At 39.5% G+C, this 16,906-nt stretch overlaps 1 long non-coding RNA gene across 1 annotated transcript in view; it reads right to left on the bottom strand.

The window, feature by feature from the left end:
* LOC127663598 (uncharacterized) overlaps positions 1-16,906 on the bottom strand; it is a 64,739-nt gene that overhangs the window by 44,914 nt on the left and 2,919 nt on the right. Inside the window, exons 2-3 of the long non-coding RNA XR_007972995.1 lie at positions 11,627-11,752; positions 2,185-2,385 (exon numbers count right to left, since the gene is read on the bottom strand). This is a non-coding gene — a long non-coding RNA (uncharacterized LOC127663598). The remainder of the gene's footprint in view (positions 1-2,184; positions 2,386-11,626; positions 11,753-16,906) is intronic.

The following is a 16,906-nucleotide window of genomic DNA, read 5'->3' as shown; positions in this document are numbered from 1 at the left end:
ACTCTGAAAGTAAATGGGAAGCTAAGCATTACTAACAACACGAAAACAACAACAACCACACACACAAAAAAAACAAAATAATAACAAACTACAGCTAAATGGTTGATTTACAATACTTTTTAAGTTTGTGATTTTCATCCTTTGTCATAGTGTTCTGTGTCATAATCTGTTCATCAAGCATAAAGGCCTTCCCTGTGTCTATTCTCACAGGCACCAAGGCTCACAGTCCACGTACATTCATACAGGTACACAAGCAAACACACAGAAAACACCACAGTGAGCTGATCATACAAGTTTCTCTATGAGGAATTTAAATTATTTTCCTAATTCTGACCTATTTTTATGTAATTTGCTTTTATTTCTTTTAGTCCTAAATGTTTTGCATCACTTAAAGTCTCCTTAGATGCAAATCTACTTGGAAATGGGCTCTTGCCAAAGCAGCAATCTAACACATCTATGTGGTTCAATAGCCATTTATCAATTGATCATTATCTCTATCTGTTTTATTAACTCTGTTTTCACTAGAGGGAAAAACCTAAAGCAATCTAACCTTTCACAGCATGCATGTACATACACACAACTCAAGGAAAACCCGGATTGGTGATATCTAAATTTTAAAGTGGGGCACAAGTTATTAGATTCTAAGGTTAGTGAAAACACACTCTGTTCCAACCACAAGAGAGCCACCCAGTCAGAAAAGTGCTTCAGAAAAACATCTCGAAAAGTGTTCTGCAGAGACAAGCAGCATCTCTGTCAGACAAGAAAGGAACTTTTCAGTGTGAAAAAAAAAAAAAAAAAAAAAAAAGGATTGCACATAAAGAGTTGCTTACTGGGCTTATGTTGATTGCATTTAAATGTCAGCTTCCTGGATCAGTAGTTATCAGGGTCCCTCTGCAGGATGTCAAATACACCTTATTCAAATACATTTCTCCTATCTAAAACTGGCTGATAAAACTGTTTACCAATTAAATGTTCAAGAGCAGGGCTTTATGCACTTTCTTGGGCAATTGTTATTTCTAAACTTGTGGCAGTTTACAGCCTTTAAAGTAGTTTTATTTCATTACCAAACATTTTAAAATCTACCCCAAAGTATTCAATTTCCACGAACTCTTACATACAAAAGAGCAGTTGCAGTTATTTTAAACCAGTGGGGCAAGACCAATCTTTAAACAACTGCCATCTACTTAACATCCCAGTATATTTGTTAGTACTACTTTGGTGCTGCATGGAAGATAAACTAACTCTTGCTTTGTATGGGTTTGGGGTAGGCTTCTGAAAAGAGGAAAGTTTCTGGGTTGTTTCCCCTTTGCCTCCACTTAACCCTCGCTCCCCCGCGGAGCCTGAGAGCCTGCAATTGTGCAAGAGGAGCCGGGCAAGCAGGGCGCAAATCACCTAGCACTGCGGGTGATTAATGATCCTTCTGCTGCTGCCCTGGTGCTCTCCAGGCAGCTCTCCCTGCAGGGCAGCAGCGGAGCTGCCAGTGGCTAAGCGAGAAGCAGCTCTGGGAGAACGCAGGGGCTGCGCCCAGTGTGAGAGCACCATGCCAGGCAGTGGGCGGCAGGCGGCGGGCAGGTGACAAGCCGAGCTGGCTGCACCGGGGCCAGGGGAGCACAGGGGAGAGTGAAGGCACCGAGCCACCAAGAGCCGGAATGGAGGCCAGAGCAAGCCTGAGTGCAGCCTGCCGCCCTTCAGCTTGACCCGGCCAGCAAGGAAGCCTGCACAGCCTCGCTCGGGTCTGAGTCCAGCTGCTCCAGACACCAGAAGTCAAACCCGCTGCTGTGAGGGGCCCGCGCTTTATGACTGTTCAGTTGCAAGACCTACTTCGAGACAGCAGACACTTTGACCAAGTCTTTCACAGTCAGAAAGATATATTTGTTGAGTGGCCTTTTCTCTTTTTTGCGGGAAACAAAGAAATAAATTAAGGCAGGGCTCAGGCTGCACAAGGTGAAACTTTGCAACAAATGCCTTTGCTTTCTCTAACTTCGATGTCCTTTCTCCCCTTTTCCTTAAAGAGCCCTTGGGGAAGCCATGAAGTAACACTGCACATTCCAGTAACACAGAAATGACAATATATATGTATTTTTAATTTCAAAAACATTTAGAAAGAAAAGTAGCAGGAAGAAAAGGGCACATAACAACTCGAGGTTTCTTTAAAAAAAAAAAATGAAAGAAAAAGTAACTTACCTGTTGGGACATTCTGAATAAGAGGTTAGTATCAGCGTTTTGCCATGTCCCCATGAACCCTGGTCCAGCCGCAGTCGTTCTGGTTCCGAACTGCATGGAGTTGTCAGTACAGGAGTCTCTTAAAGTCAAGTCTCTTGCCCTCTTTGGCTCTCTGTCTCTCTGTGTGTCTCTTTCTCTCACATCCACTTCTGCCTCTTCTGACTGAAAAGTGAAGGTGGATTTTTTGAGCTTCTTGGCAGCCAGTAGCAGGAGTACAGTGTAGGTAAGAAGCTGGCTGAACTGTGCATTTCATTCGGGAAGGGGAAGATCTGGGGGAGGGAGGGTCAGAGCTTCCTTCGCACCTTCTGCACAGATATCCCTTTCATTTATGCATAGATTGTGACTCCCCTAGCTTGCCTCTGCTCAGTTTCACAGCTGCCTGTCAGATGCGCAGGCAGCACTGGAGACCCAACCATCAGCTTCAAACCCTCAGCCACTGCATGTCATTGGACAGCAGAGCTAGGAGTCAACTGCACTGTTCCACTGTCAGGCACCAAATGACACTGTACTAACCCCCCTCCAGATACACAGATAGACACACACACTGGTGCATACTCCACGGACTGCCACGATCACCACCCACAAGGCCAGGGAAAGCCAGGGCTCCTCCCTGGGAATTTTCGCCAACAATGCTTTCTGCTGTAACATGTTATATCCAGCACCAGTCCTTTCTTTAACACTTGCAAAACTATGACACTTAAATATTTTTAATTAAACTGGAAGCAAGTAAAGATTCATCTGGAGGAGAACATAAAGTTTGCTTAGTGGCTTTTTAAATATTAGCTGCCACAAGTCACACCGTAATGCTGGGGCTATTTATAACCACATATAAACTCATAGGGAAAATAATATACAGAGATTTGACCTTATATTATAAAGGGTGAACAAGCAAAGCTACCAGTTAAACATGGAAGATGTACACTAAACATATGCAAAAATAAATATATATCACTTAATACCCAGCACCTCAGGCCATTAATTACCAAATGGAAGGTTAAGTAAAGAGACACTGAAGGAAGAGAAGAAAAATGAATACCTTTTCTTAAAGCTCACATGCAGAATAAAATCCTTTGTTAAAGTTCCAAGGTAAGACATCTACATCAACCTTTTAAATCATAAAAAAAGGGCAAAAGATGAAGAAAAAAAGAAACCTGTCCTATTTCAGGCAAAAAGTAATGCATATAAAAATGCCATTTTTCATTTAGGACCTCTATGGAAAATTCTATAATGTTTCCCTGCCTGATGAAATATAACCCTGATAGCAGGTCATATTTTTAATTAAACCAGTTTTAAAACAAAACAACCATTTGTTAGATAGTATTTATCTCCCTTATTTATGGAAAAAGCAGAACTGAACAAAATCCGCTGTACATAAACACTGTAACTTCAAAATGGAAAGCTAAATTCATGCCATCTCATAAAAGTAGTCAGCAGGAAAAAGTCATCCTTCCTAAACTTAAAATGTAAGGAACATTAATCTTCAGCCACTTACAAATACTGAGGACAAATGTAGCACTCTGTTCGCTCCTTCTTAACGGAAGAATAACAATAAACCTTCCTCTCAGAAACAACAAAAGAAACAGAAAAGCGTTTCGATGGCAGCCTGTGTCATTAGTGGACAATGAGAAAAGATGAGCAACCGTACGCTATGTTGACACAAATGTGCCTTCCCTTCTAGAACTGACATCTCCTGAAAGCTTTTCTGTTAAACTTCCCTCTAGTTCACCACCATTAAGCACAAAAAAGTCTCAAAAGAAGCAAATTCAATATCTGAAAGGAGACAAACAAGAACCCAAAGAATTGTTGCCTTAAAATATATTAAGTCTACCTGTGGTCAATAAAAATATTCTTTCGAGGGGGAGGGCGGGAAAAGCCCCTATGAGTCAATTGTCAACGGTGACTGTACCTTTACTATTACCCACTTAACTCCCTCTAAAATTTGCTAGCCTCTTGATTTCTGAAGTGGCACTCAGTGCCTCAGTCAAGCTGCCTGCTCAGCTCCTGACCTTCCCTCTAATGGCTGTTATTTGTGGGAGGCTTAAGGACACTGTCAACAGCAAGCTTCCTCCTTGCTCCCCTCAAGCACTGTTGTATCCTCTGCCTGCATGTTCTCTCTGGCCTCTTCTGCTTCCTCTCCCTCTCTCCTAGTCCGTCCCCCTCCTTCCCCACTCTCCCTCACTCCCTCTTCCTATTTTTCCAGCCCCGCCCCTTTTTCTCAGTTCTGAGATCCTCTTCTTTCCCAGGTATTTCCCCTAACCCCCACATATGCGGGCATGAACGAACGAGCACACACACACACACACACACCATACCACACCACACCACAAGACAAAAATCAATTTTCATGCAGCAGCAAGCACCTGCAGTAATAGACTCTTTTATTAAAACTGTTATTCTACAAGACTTGAAATTCCCCAGGGATCGGGCCATGTCAAAGCCGATATAATTAACTAGAGGCTCAGCAACGGATCAATTACCAGACAAGCAAGTGATAGTGAAATCAATGAAAGATCATCAGCCACATTATCAGTGTTGCAACTCATTAGGGCAAAACTGAGAAATGTGCTCAACGCGAGCCCAAGCAAGGTGGCATTACAAAACAAAGGGCTAATTTGGAGACCCCGCTGTGAACAATCTGTAACTGAATTAGCCCTTTTCCCCCCTAAACTGCACAGCTCCATAATTAAATGTGACAGACTGAGAGAAGCAGTTTATTAAGACACCAACCCCAAGTTTTTTTAGTTCATAAACTCTCTCCTAGAAAATCAATACAGTCTGTACAGGGTTATCAGGTTGACTAGCTAATACATCCAAATCTGCTATGCCCAGCCACAGTCCTCTGACAAAATGCTACCCAGAGTATGCAAACCTGTCTCTCTGACTGCAAGGTCAAACCGAACAAGTCTGCAGCAAAACTATTACCTAAATATTCCTGCTGTAGCCACGCCTTAAAAACATCAGGATAGGGCTGGAGAGATGGCTCAGCAGTTAAGAGCACTGAGTGTTCTTTCAAAGGTCCAGAGTTCAAATCCCAGCAACCACATGGTGGCTCACAACCATCCTTAATGAGATCTGATGCCCTCCTATGGGGAGTCTGAAGACAGATACAGTGTACTTACATATAATAAATAAATAAATCTTTAAAAAAAAAACCATCAGGATAGCCTCGTAAGATTCACAAGAAAAATCACAACAATTACACAGTACTGTACCTCCTAGATGGATTTTGTCAAACAAAATTTTAGTTAATTCCTAAAATCAGTTAAAAAAAAAGTAAAAGCTTCATTATAACAACAGACACCAGTCCAAAGAGTTAGCTATATATAAACATGCTAAAGTACAAACCTTGAATGTTTATGTTTTGTTTATTATGTTTAAAACCATTTTTTAATAAATTTTAGAACATAAAATTCTGACTCCTATAGAAAGTCCCAAAATATGTTATGTGAACTTGCCATCCATTTCCATAGGGAAATGTAGAACCTTGATGCTTTTCTAGCCAGTAAGAGACTTGAATTGTTTTTTAGAGACTCAGGTCAATGACTAACAAAAAAACCAAGGCACCAAGACATCTCCTGAGGCTTTCCATTGGCTTAACATTCTGTAGATTACAGAATAACCCTCTGAAATCCTTTGTATCCAAGTTATTTACAACTAGGCCATGGGGATAAACATCGTTTTCACAATTATTGTTTTCTTCCTGATTCAAAGTCATGTACTTCAGATTAGGGGATCACAAATCTGAAAGGTCACGTGACGCTCCTCACAGTCCCTGAGACTGAGAGTTAGGCTGTGTACACTGAGAGGTCCACCAAGGAGCTCTCAAGGTCCTGAAGAAACTGTAGAACTAGGAGTAACTAGCTCTTCTTCATAACACACAGCAGTAACACACACACACACACACACACACACACACACACATACACACATACAACTCTGAAATACTTTTACAACATTAACATAAGACCAGGAGAGTGGACAAGGTAAGCAGCTCTGGAAATAACTAATGATGTTTTAACACTTACAATGTTTATTTATTTATTTATTTATTTATTTATTTATTTATTTATTTTAAAAAAAAACCTGTACTATTAACATGCCATCAGTATACTCAACTGGCTTCAAATTCTAAATCCTAAATGTTAATTTTAAAAAATAGTTTAAATTCAATTTACAGATGCTACAATTACACATTTGTTTTTATCTGGTATTTATCAAACATTTCACCAGTCATGCTTCTAATAATATTTTTTAAAGTTAAGCATATATACTAACCCTGCACTAACTGCACACTTTGGATAGTAATTATAAGTTGTAATTACAGGAAATTCATACTTTTGAAAACCTTTTTGCACATAACTACACACTGTGCATGTACCCTCAATGAGATCCAATTAGTTACAAAGAATTTGCATTTCAGTTAGTGTAGGATAACAAGACTACAGAGAGGTGCAGTGCAATCCCACCAACAGAGGAAGGCAGTGTGTTCTTTCCTGTTCGCTCTGTAAGCAGTAATTCCCACAAGTGATTGCTTAGAATGTTACTATCTTTTTAATATTTTGTAGTGAGGTGAATTTGGGTCTTTTCTTTTATTTTCTCAAAAATTACACAGTGATGGAAAAGTTAGTCACAGTTACTGACTACTGACAGGCCAAAGAATGCTCTTTTGCATATACTTTTGGAATAAACTAGTTTATTTATTGTGTTGCTTTTTGTTTGTTTGTTTGTTTGTTTGTTTATGGGAATATAACCCATCATTTCTTTATATATATTACAATTATTTTTTTTTAAAGACAGAGTATCATCATGTAGCCCTGGCTGGCCTGGAACTCACTTTATTGACCAGGTTGATTTCGAAAGATCTGCCTGCCTCTGCCTCTCCAGTGCTAGGATTAAGGGTGTGCTCCACCATACCCAACTTTACTTTTCTTCACTGGATTTAATTTCTTCAAAACACAGGGCTTTCTTAAGGTCATTCTGTGACTGGGAACATAGCAGCTATATAAAGGTCGTGGTTCTGTGCTAAGAAACTCAGGCCCTGCACTAAGAAAGCACTTGAAGGCTTTCTTTCTTTCTCTCTCTCTCTCCCTCCCTCCCTCTCTCTCTCTTTCTTTTTTTTTTTCAGTTTTTTTTACCTCCCTAGCTAGAGCTACAACGTAAATCCTGAACAAATATAAAATAAATGTATGGCTTGTGCACACAGTTTAAGAAGCATCCGCAGGACTACTGACAGCTTACAGAACCGCACCTGTGACTCCCTGGGCCTGTCAGTTCTCTCGCTGTTAGCAGACTCTGTAATCTGTAATGACAGTGTACTGGCCTTTGCTCTTCCTTCAGTCACAATTTACTTCCAAAGCTTGGTTAAGTACAGAGCTGGGTTAAAGATCAGTGGTTTTTCATGTGACACACGCTGGTATTCATCTAATGGCTTGTCAAGACAAAACTGTCCCTGTTCTTGCCAAAATAATAAAAATGATGCTTCACATCGCATGACAATCAGCACTTCCTCGTGGTGGGACAGCTCGAGCTTTCTGTAACTCATCTATTTTATAGAAAAAAATATTGCTAACTGGCTATCCACTCTCAGTGTACAGAATCAGGTTGCCATCCTCAAATCTCTTTCCTTCTCAGAACTCTAAGGCAGCCTGTAAACTAGTCACTAATGACATGCGACCTTAACATATAAAGGAATGCTGAAGCTCAGCTTCCTAATGCATTAAGGCACATAACTTAATATATGCAAATTATGCAGGAGCAGCAGGCTGGTCTCAGTCACAGAGGTGGGGCAGGCAACTGAGGAAATGTCATTTTTCTTGAGAACGAAGTGTAGGACTTGCTTTGCAACATCTGTTGGTTTGTGTGGAATGCTAACAGATGTGTTAAGTGGGAAAAAAAGGAGAAAGAACTAATGAAGGAAAACTCCTCTGAACAGATATTTCCCTCACTTCCATACTCCTAAGGAAGAAGGTTGACAGCCACCCTTTCCCCTAGTGAAGCCTGCCACCCTTTCCCCTTGTGAAGCCTGACACCCCTACTTTATTGTGCCATTTCTTTTCAGACACAAAGTTAAGGAGGAACAAATTTGGTTCAATATAAAGAATAGGAAAAAGTAAAGCTAATAATAATTTCAATTTTAAATTTTAAATAATAATTTCAATTTTAAATTTTAATTTCCACTTTTTTGTTTGCTTTATAATTGTATAGTTATCTATGTTTATACAATTTGATGAGAGGACAGTAAAATATTTGTTTCCCTTAACACATATAAACCCAAACATAATGAGTACACAAGCATATCTATGTGCACTCTGTGGAGAAAAGAAGAAATGACATTTAAAAGTACTTCTTAAGATCAAGAGCTGCTTGGTTGATAATGTTGTTCATTTGAAATGTAAATAAGTAAAATAACCAAAAAAGATCATAAAAATAAAAAATGATAAATAAAAGATCAAGATCTGAATTATCTTTTCGGTTTTGTTTGGTTGTTACAGGTGTTTTTGTTTGTGCTTTGTATCGTTTTGTTTTTGAGACAGGGTTTTTTCCACATAGCTCTGACTGTCCTGGAACTTACTATGTAGCTCAGCCTGGCCTCAACTCGAACTCACAGAGATCTGCCTGCCTCTATGAATTATCTTCCTTAATGTAAAGATACTCATTGTTACAATTAAGATTCACCTAATATTTACACCTAAATCTTTGCTTGCCAACTGATTTCCAATTTCTTTCTTTCCATTTCGATCTCTGTAAGAGATGGACAACTGTGTCTCGATTGCCAATGTTCCCAAACAGTAACATCTGGTAATCATGGGTCCTCATGTTTAAATTTTAAGGAACCAGGAAAATTTTTCTTATTTAGCAATTGTTTTTCTTGTTTCAGTTTATTCGGTGACTGAGCTGTAAGTAGCAGACTGACATGTATGTAGCAGTCTTTAATTCAGGTTACAAGGATGACGCATGGCAGGGGGTACATGGGGGTACATGGGGGTTCAGATTTTAATCCCAGCCCTTGGGAGGCAGAGGCAGGCAGACCTCTGTGAATCCCAGGCCACATTGCTCTCTATAGTGAGTTTCAAAGCAGATAGGAGTGAGATCCTATCCTCAAAAAGATATATGATTCATGCACGCCAACAACTAAATGTAACCAAGTGTCATATGTAAACGATCTAAACTACACAGTCTATTACTCTTTCTATTAAAATCTTTATGGTAAGAATTTAGGTTTAGAGTCCATGAATTAGCTAATTTAAAATTAGCTTAAAGGGTCTTTATGAAAAGGAGAAGAAAAATCTAAATTCATGTTATCATCTTTGATTGGCATCTCAATCCTTCTCCTCCAAGAGTCTGTGTTAGAATTCACTTGTTCCTTCATATTTATAATATTCATATATAACTATATATAAATGCCAGATGGCTTTGACAACCTAGTTGGACATTTCAACATATAGTAGCTTCAGCCAAACAGCCCAAAGATTCTGAGGAATAAGACCATTGTTCAATTTTTAAGTAAGAGTACCCATGCCTTCATTTATAGTCAGCTTTCTGCCAAACCATTATAGACATACTAAATACTCAGATGTGAACTCACAGGAACACCAATCACATCAGTGCACGAGACATATATAACAGCTGCTATGCACTGAGAGAAGAAAATGGTGACCAATACTGACAGAGAAAACCTTATGCAGTAAAAATATCTTTATGTGACCAGAAAAGGAACACAAGCCCCTTAAACAAGGTTCGAGCTACTTCAGAGAGTGACATTAACATTCCACTTAGGAAAATATTGCCTAAACGCTTTACTGAAAAGGAGAAAATGCTCCAATTGACACTTGTCTAACTTGCCTGAGATGCTGTGTCTGACACCCTAGTCAGGGCTGAGCACCGGAATACACTTCCAGGAAATGTTAAAAGGCTATAATCCATAGATGCAAAAGATCAGAAAATGGACAGATGTGGTTAGGTACAGTAGATCAGGTAGCTTACAAAATGCTAAGGAAATGAGAATCCCTTGGAATCAAGATTCACATTTCAAAAAAGCATCTTCAGTCAGTACAAATCTTATGCCTACAAAAGATCAAACATTTTCCTATTTTGTTTTGATCTAAAAAGTAAAAAAGTGACTTTAATTTTTTTGTGTGTACAAGCAGTGACAAAAGCTGTCTTACTATCACAAGCTTCAGTTGATGTCCTGTGAGAAAAATCTTCTGAAAGAATCAGTGGTATCTTTCCTTAAATGACTATGAGGATAAAAATAAAAAGCAAAAGACAAAAATCCAACAGGCTGGGGCACGGAAGTGCACTGGGGAATTACTTTCATATGACCACGAAAGTTGTGGGATTGTAAAGATAATATTAATGCTTTTATTTACTTCCTTCTAAAAACTGTAGCCTGAGATGCTGGCAGCTCTAGCAAAAATGTCACAGTAATAGTTTAAATTACTGTCAAGAAGGAAGATTGAGATTCACTTCTGCACAAGAAAACCCTGTTACAAGGCTCAATACACACAAACACACACAAACACACACATACATACATACATACAAACACATATACAAGTACTCACAAACACACACACATACATACATAAATACACACAAACGCACACATACATGCACAAACACATGCACACATACTAACAAACACATATACAAGAACATACACACATATACATACATGCATACATACACAAACATACACAAGCCCTTACAAACTACTTAGACACAAAAACATGCTTACACACAAAATCATGCATATGCCCACACAAACATACATTTAAGTGAAAAATATTGATGCAAAGAAAATTTGTATGATTTCTGGATTGTTTTTCAAATTAAAAAAACTTAAATGGGAGAGTGGGGGCCTTTGGTGTAGGACCTCGGCTGGACGCAAGCAGGCAGGAAGCTTTTCACACACAACTGCACTGTCTGTCCATCAGCTGATGTCCTGGTTATGATCATCTTAGGGAAACTCATTAGTCTGCACGTGTATGTGTGTGTCTCTGTGTGTGTGTGTCTGTGTGTGTGTTACATATGTGTTACATTTCAATTCTCAAAGATTACTACCCTAACACATCCATTTTAAAAACAGTGACAATTACAATAAATCTTCCCTAGAACTACGTGTAAAAAATGAAAAGGGGAAAAAGGGGATGAAATAAAAGAAGACACTTTATCACAATCAAAATCATTCGAATTATTGCCACAAAATTCTATTTCATGCAGTATCTTCAGAGGTTAAAAACTGTTGAGAAGCAAGTAAACACATTCATTTCCTAGCGTGCACATGAGTGTGAAAGACAGTAAGAGGGTGGAACAAAGAATAATTATGTGGGAACAAACCTCAATAGGACAGTCAGAGAATGTGAGCATATTTAAGTGACTTAAATAAGAAAGAACAACATACCTCAAGTTGAGATGGATCAACTCCACAGCATGGGACTTTAAAATGTGCTTGCCAGTCCTGGTCACCAAGCCTGCCTTCTGATTTGTAACTGAGGCAATTTGGAGGCGGGGAGGGCACAAAATGTGCCTGTTGAGAGATTAGAAGAGGAAATTTTATATAGTCTGCAGGCAGTATTTTACAGAAATCCTGGTTGCATCAAGATACTTTATCTTAAAAACTACAGATATAATATACTCCTCTGACCACTCAAACACTTGTAAAAAAGAGTTAATTACTAAGGTGTATAGCAACCAACAGTTAAATATATGAACCATAAGAAAACAACAATGAGGAATAACAGAATAGCTCACTGAAGGGTAACAGGACAGGGGAGCCACTCAGGGCTTCTTGAGTGCAAGCCTGTGTGCTAAGAAGCCAAACCAGCATTGCACTTAAGATTCTTTCTTTAAGGAGGAACTGGACAGTCGGGTGGGTATCTGACACCGGGGCTGCCAAACACAAGTTCTACCACTGAGTCACACTCCAGTCAATACCCCAACTTACTCCATTTTCTTCTACTAATCATCAAGAAAATCATTATAAAACTTTTTACTCACTGTTGAAGAACTATTTATCAAGCTTCACATACCAAGTACAAGAAGCTGTGGGGACACCAAAATAAGACATGGTCCCTGCTCACAGGTTTATAATCTACTACAGAATAAAAGCCATGCGCGAAAACGACCTAACATAAATAGAGATAGTGTTAAGGCAAGCACAGTAGATCCTTATGATTTAGAGAAGGATGCCTTCCCACTGATATGTGAAAGAAGCATCTAAGAAAAGGCTGCCTTTGTTCTAGGCCCTGAGAGACCACCAATATTCCTCTAGAGAAGTGATCTAGTTTCACTAGGGCGCAGGGAGGATGATGGATAAAGCAGTAATAAATGGGAAGATGCGTGGGTAATGGAACTATGGGTAAGAGTCCCACAGTCCACTCAGTTGCTATTCTGTTATCCACCAAGTGATCAGCCAACTCTACAAAAAGACTACCTCAACACAGGGTAAATATTAATATTTTTAAAGAAAGTACATCTATGACAACAAATTAAAACATAACTAAAAGGAAGCTAAGAGATCAATCAGGGAACTATTATAATAAACAGGTAAAATAAGCAGATAAGGCTGATGAAAAAAAAAAAGCAAAACACAAAAGACACCGTGGGAATGAAATTAAAGCCCTAGGAATGACAGACAGGACATGTGTAAGGACATGGGACAGATAGCTCACTGGTTAAGAGCACGCTGCTCTTGTGGAGAGCCCAAGTTAGTTTTCATGTTGGGTGGCTCACATCTGACTGTAATCTTGTTAATTCCAACTCCAGGGGATCCAATGTCCTCTTCCAGCCTCTGTAGGCACTTGCATGTATGTGCACACACAAGCTCCCCTCCCAAGATGCAGACACATACACACGATTAAACATGTAGATCACAAGAGCCAGTGTGACACTAGGGATCTGGCTGGCAGCACTTTCTAGAGAAAGGAGAATACAGTTTAGCTCAGTCTGAGGAGCAAAGGAATGTGTAATTTGGGGCAGGAACAGTAAAATAACCTTGGGGCTTGAAAAGCTAGCAGGGTTTAAAGAAGTGTCCCTAGGAACAGACAGCTTGTTTTCCACTATGGGAGGTTTAAAAAGAAAAATCTAGAGTGAGCGAAGGGTACCAAGACAGTTAAGAGGATATTGAAGATCTAAGCCAGAGGGAAAATGATATAAAGGGTCCTAGGAGAGAATGTGGTAAGAACACAAATGAAAAGGTTCTCTGAAGAGAGGAAAAAAATCCCTCAGACACAAAGGAATGATATAGAAATTTTTCCCTGGTAAGAAATTCAGGCATTAAGGCCAGGCAGTGATGAATACCCCTTTAACCCCAGCACTCAGGAGGCAGAGGCAAGTAGATCTCTGAATTTGAAGCTAGCCTGGTCTACAGAGTGAGTTCTAGACAGCCATGGCTACCCAGAGAAACCCTATCTCAACCCAACAAAAACAAAGAAATTCAGGAATTGGTGTGTGTGTGTGTGTGTGTGTGTGTGTGTGTGTGTGTGTGTGTGTGTAAATAGGACCTACTCAGTCTACTCAGTTGCTTGCATATACATGCTTTGAGGACCAGACACTTGGCATTGAATAACCAATGAGAGGGCATCTTCCATAGGGAAGACAACCTCTCTCAGCATCCCTTAGTTGCCTGTAGTTCTTATCTGAGGTTGGGGTCCCATGGGATTTCCCTCTTCCACTTTTCCCCCCTCATTGTCCTTGTTCAGGCCCTGCCATATTGTAACAATTAAAGAAGATGAGGCCAGAAACTTGAGAAGGAGCAAGGGTGGGCCATGGAAGTTGTTAGACTAAGGAAAGGGAATGGAGAGAAATGATGTAATTATATTTTACTTAAAACAATAATAAATACACTTAATGTTTTTAAAAAGAAACACAGATATTACAACTCCAGTTAAGAGCACAAACTAGAGAACAACTGGAGAAGAGAAAAGGAACAGTCTACTTAAAAAGGCACAATGAAAGAACCCAGGTATCCCTCAACAGAAGAGTGGATGCAAAAAATGTGGTATATCTACACAATGGAGTACTATTCAGCCATTAGAAACAATGAATTCATGAAATTCTTAGGCAAATGAATGGAGCTAGAGAATATCATACTAAGTGAGGTAACCCAGACTCAAAAGGTGAATCATGGTATGCACTCACTAATAAGTGGATATTAACCTAGAAAACTGGAATACCCAAAACATAATCCACACATCAAATGAGGTACAAGAAGAAAGGAGGAGTGGCCCCTGGTTCTGGAAAGACTCAGTGAAACAGTATTCAGCAAAACCAGAACGGAGAAGTGGGAAGGGGTGGATGGGAGGACAGGGGAAGACAAGGGGGCTTACGGGACTTTCGGGGAGTGGGGGGGCTAGAAAAGGGGAAATCATTTGAAATGTAAATAAATTATATCGAATAAAAAAAAAAGGCACAATGAAGGTCAGAATCCATGAGTGGTGATCAGAAGACAGGTCAACTGCAGAGAGGGCTGCCCCTGAAAGTACTTAGGAAGTCTCCTCCCAGTCAAGACAATGTTGGCTTTAAGACAACGCATTGGGCTTAGTAGTTAAGAACATGTACAATTTTTTTTTTTTTGCATGGGATCCAAGTTTAGTTCCCAGTACCTACATGAGATGGCTCACACCTGCTGTAACTATAGCTCCAGGGGATTTGATAATCAGGTGCATACATACATACATACATACATACGTATGTACATAGGTGCATTCGTTTTCTCTCTCTCTCTCTAAGATTTATTTATCTTTTAAAATTTAAAGAATTTTTTTTAAAGGCAGTGTAGTTAGGAGTTGGAAATACTGACACTGAAATCTGAAATACTGAAAACCAATAAAGGGTTCTGAATGCAGAGAGTAATGCCTTGCTCCAGAACATATAGCCCAGGAAAGAAAAAGAACTTTGGGAACTACAGTGATCACATACATTCCCACACTGATGAGTTCATGTAAAAGAATTAAAATGCCAAGAATACATTTTAGACCAAATTATTTGATCTTTATTTATTCATAAACCCAATTCTAAATATATACAGAGCATTTTTTTAAAAAAAAAATGGCTGCAAGTTTACTCCTGGCTAAAGAAATTCCCCAAAGCAAATAAAAACTGGAAATATTTTGAACTATATCACATATATGATTTGAATTAAGGAGAGAGGAGATGTCTAAGAATATTGCTTCATTAGCAGACATGAGACAAAGCTGAGGAGGTAAGCCCCCCATCCCTTACTGCTGACTCCTACCTCCAGGCCCATGTGATCCAAAGTCACATCAACTCTCTACCCAATTAGTGAGGATTGCATTAGGAGAACTCAGCACTTTTAGTCCAGAATCCCTCTAGAGACCAGGGAAAAGATGAGTTCCATCACATGGCCAGTATCAACAGCCACTGAACAAATATCTCAGGGACATGGACAAAGACATTTATCTCCTGTGCTGGCAGCCACTACAACCAGCCTTCCTAACAGAGTCCTTTCTGTAAGGACCGCTGTCTAAGTGACCTGTCATATAGCTTTATAAAGTAGCATTAATACTGTGGGCCAAAATGAGATTGATCTTTGAGCTTCGTGGTCTCCTGTTGTCAACAGTGCATTATAAAACCAATACTAAATACTTTATAAACAAGTCTCCCTACAGTATATTAGAGAAACAGTGCATATTTCATGCTCCATAGTTAGGTAGCCACATATCCATCAAGCTAATAAATTATTTATTAGATACCCCGAAGTGCAATAAGAGTCAATAAACTAACTTCTGAATACTTGTATGCGATGAGAAAACATTCTCACTAACAATGGCAGATGGAAGACCCTCTCTCAAGTATACCATTAGAAGGGAGCACATACGTTGAGAGAGAGAGAGAGAGAGAGAGAGAGAGAGAGAGAGAGAGAGAGAGAGAGAAGAAATTCCTGTCTAGAAGATAATTTTTGTTACTGAACTTTAAGCGATACCCCACACCATACACATTTCTTCTGTTTGTATATACAGGCCTCTGATTCCCCCATCCTCAGGGAAATAATAATTGGTAGAAACATGTCTATCATACCTCAACTCAGATGACAGCTCCTACTAATGCTTTGCAGTTGTGATTTCAAAGAAACTATGCAATGCCTTGAGAGTGTATACAACAAGGTCTGTGATATACACGCAGTAAGGAATGCAGAAGTTATTAACCAAAGATTTAAAGGAACTTTAATTTATTTTTTCGTTTCTTTTTTTCTCCCCTTGTACTTTTGGTTAAAGCTGCCAAGCCCTTAGATACATGTGATGCAGTCCCCAATGCCCAGTCCAACATCACCAGACTAGAATTAATCAGTGGTTAATTCTACCATTTCTGAAAGAGGACCTTCTGTTCTGGAATGTATTCCAGCCCTCCAAAGAAAACATTTCTTCAGCTAGGAGTTATTTCTCAAACTATCAGAGGCCTGGACCTCTGTGTAGTATTGCGGTGCCATGGTTTCACATGCTGGCCACTTTAATAGTGAAGAGCAAGCATCTGTAACCCACAGCTGTGTGTGCTCCAGCCCCAAAGCACCCGCAGGGCAGGTGCCAATGTAAACCACTCTTCCAGTCCCACATCAGAACCACACTGGTTTTCTTCAGGAGCCAGAGACTCGAGATACAGTTCTGAAAATGGGTTTTTTGGTACTTTCCACTCACGTGATGGGTATGGACTGTCAAGAAGAATA

This window comes from Apodemus sylvaticus, chromosome 13 (assembly GCF_947179515.1).
Source record: "Apodemus sylvaticus chromosome 13, mApoSyl1.1, whole genome shotgun sequence".
Taxonomy (NCBI): Eukaryota; Metazoa; Chordata; class Mammalia; order Rodentia; family Muridae; genus Apodemus; species Apodemus sylvaticus.
This window is presented reverse-complemented; position numbering and strand designations above follow the sequence as displayed.